The sequence below is a fragment of the Portunus trituberculatus genome, chromosome 31, assembly GCF_017591435.1.
Source record: "Portunus trituberculatus isolate SZX2019 chromosome 31, ASM1759143v1, whole genome shotgun sequence".
NCBI lineage: Eukaryota > Metazoa > Arthropoda > Malacostraca > Decapoda > Portunidae > Portunus > Portunus trituberculatus.
In genome coordinates this window covers 6,211,646-6,214,145 of record NC_059285.1, presented here as the reverse complement: position 1 = coordinate 6,214,145, position 2,500 = coordinate 6,211,646, and the positions used below count along the sequence as shown (strand labels likewise).

Sequence of the window (2,500 nt, the reverse complement as noted above, 5' to 3'; positions counted from 1 at the left end):
TTTATCCTTTTTTTCTCACTCAGTCACTTACTCATGGAATTTCTTCTTGATTAATTTCAGATTTTAAGAGTTTCTTGGTGTGTATGAGGAAACATGTTTGTTAGCTTGCTTTCTCCTTCACTTGCTCATTCATTTATTTACTTCCATCGTGATTTTTAGATTTTTATCGTAAGAATATTATTCTGTGATGCATATTTTGCTGTTATTTCTCATTTCGTTATTTACAGGCATTGAAATATTTAAACTACTTGATCACTATTTTACTGTCACTCACTCACTCACTCACTCACTCACCCACTCACTCACTCACTCACTCATCTCTTTCACTTACACTCACTAACTCACCACTTATTTCACTCACTCACTCACTCACACACTCACTCACTCACTCACTCACTCACTCACTCACTCACTCACTCATTCATCTCTTTCACTTACACACTCACTCACCACTTATTTCACTCACTCACTCACTCACTCACTCACTCACTCACTCACTCACTCACTCACTCACTCACTCACTCAATCACTCACTCACTCACACAACCACATTACTTCAACTATCCACCCATTAATTTTCCCTTTAATTTAGTAGTGACGTCAGAGTAGATAGATGGCTCAGTTTTCAGACCAGTAATTTTTAATTTATTATCTAATTTACTTGAAAATGAAAATGAATTTAATTTATAATTTGTTGAATGTATCGACGATATTTTTAATGTAGTCCTTGTCCTGATGTCATTCGTACATTCATTAATTCATCTTCTTACTGATTTGTTTAGTTTTATTTTTCCTTCCTTCCTTCATTCCACATTCACTACCAGTCACTCATGAAGTCATCGTTCATTGTTAGTCACTCAGTCGATCAGTCAATGAGTACGTTAGACAATCTGAAACCATTTGTACGTCAGAATATCAGTTAGTCATTGAGTGTTATTCATTTAGTCAGTCAGTCAGTCAATTAATCAATCAATCAATCAGTCAATCATGTAAATGACCAGTGAGTCAGTGGGTGAGTAAACGAGTGAGTGTGGGTCAGCTAGCCAAGCAACCAGCCAGCCAGTCAGTCAATCAGTCAAACATTCACTATCATGCATTGCCATTTTTTACAAACGTTTCCCCCGTCCCTTCCCCCATAAAGTTGTGCACCAGAGGCAAACAAATGAGCTGCCTCGTACACATTTCCAACCCCTTGATGGATTTATGTGGATTTATCTGTGCTGTAATTCTCATCTTTATGTTTATGTCCTCCATTTTCCTCCCTCTTTCTCTCTTTCTCTCCCACCCCTCCCCCCAATAAAAAAAGAATAAAAAACAGCAGCAGCATTGACAGGTGAATGCGTGTGGATTAATCAAGAGTTTAAAGGGACTGCCGTTTGGCCACTCACCTTAATTGGCGGTAGGTACACAGGTAGATGCGATAACACGTCACCGGTCCATGAGTGTGTGACAGAACTGCTGCCTGTTATATGGTGATGAATAGATAGACAGATATATATAAATGTATGTAGAATGAGGGGAATTATAAAGAGATAGGTAGGTAAATAGGTAGAAGTAAAAGTATATAAAAATACATACAGATAAAATAAAATCAGTAGATAAGAATATAAAAGAAGATAAATAATTACATTAAATAAATTATACAAATATTCTCTCTCTCTCTCTCTCTCTCTCTCTCTCTCTCTCTCTCTCTCTCTCTCTCTCTCTCTCTCTCTCTCTCTCTCTCTCTCTCTCTCTCTCTCTCTCTCTCTCTCTCTCTCTCTCTCTCTCTCTCTCTCTCTCTCTCTTTCTCCATCTCTCTAAGATAAGCCAGAAGGATCCAAAGAAAACGAATTGGAAAGCAGGGGATATACGAGTACGTGGAACTAGACGCCAAGCTTTAGAAACTGAGGAATTAATGTCTTCGGAGAATCGGCCTTGCTTACCTTTCTCCTTTTGCGTGCTGTCAGGTGCTGGAGGAGGAGGAGGAGGAGGCGGAGGAAGAGGAGAAGGAGGAGGACGGGAGTAAGAAGAAAAAGATGAAGAGGAGGAGGAGGAGGACGAAAGCAGCAGGTGGAAGTAGGAATGGTCGCCGCTTCAGGATCGATGCCAACTAATTTCATGGATATTTTATTGCTGATCGTTTGGATTGATCACTTGGAGGCTAGGCGTCCTTGAGAGAGAGAGAGAGAGAGAGAGAGAGAGAGAGAGAGAGAGAGAGAGAGGGAGAGGGAGAGGATAGTGGTATTGCAGAGGACCAGACTTGAGTGCTTGAGGGGCGGTCGGGATGAGATTGGAACCGACTACAACTGCGCTTTCAAATTACTGAAATCTCGTTGGGATTGCTGGCATAGCTGTGATGTGTCTCCCAGGAACTTTAATGGAGGGGTGGTCCGGGTTAGCTAGGAACAATTTGAGGCAGTACAACGATAGACTGAACTAAACTACGCTAGAGAAAAACACAAAAAAAATGTCGATATTGGAGTGCAGCGTGCGTCATTAAGTTCACCTGCGCTGGTGC

At 40.7% G+C, this 2,500-nt stretch overlaps 1 protein-coding gene across 5 annotated transcripts in view; it reads left to right on the top strand.

Moving 5' to 3' along the window:
- LOC123511250 (peripheral plasma membrane protein CASK-like) overlaps positions 1-2,500 on the top strand; it is a 657,311-nt gene that overhangs the window by 305,953 nt on the left and 348,858 nt on the right. The gene's annotated exons all lie outside the window — the stretch shown is intronic.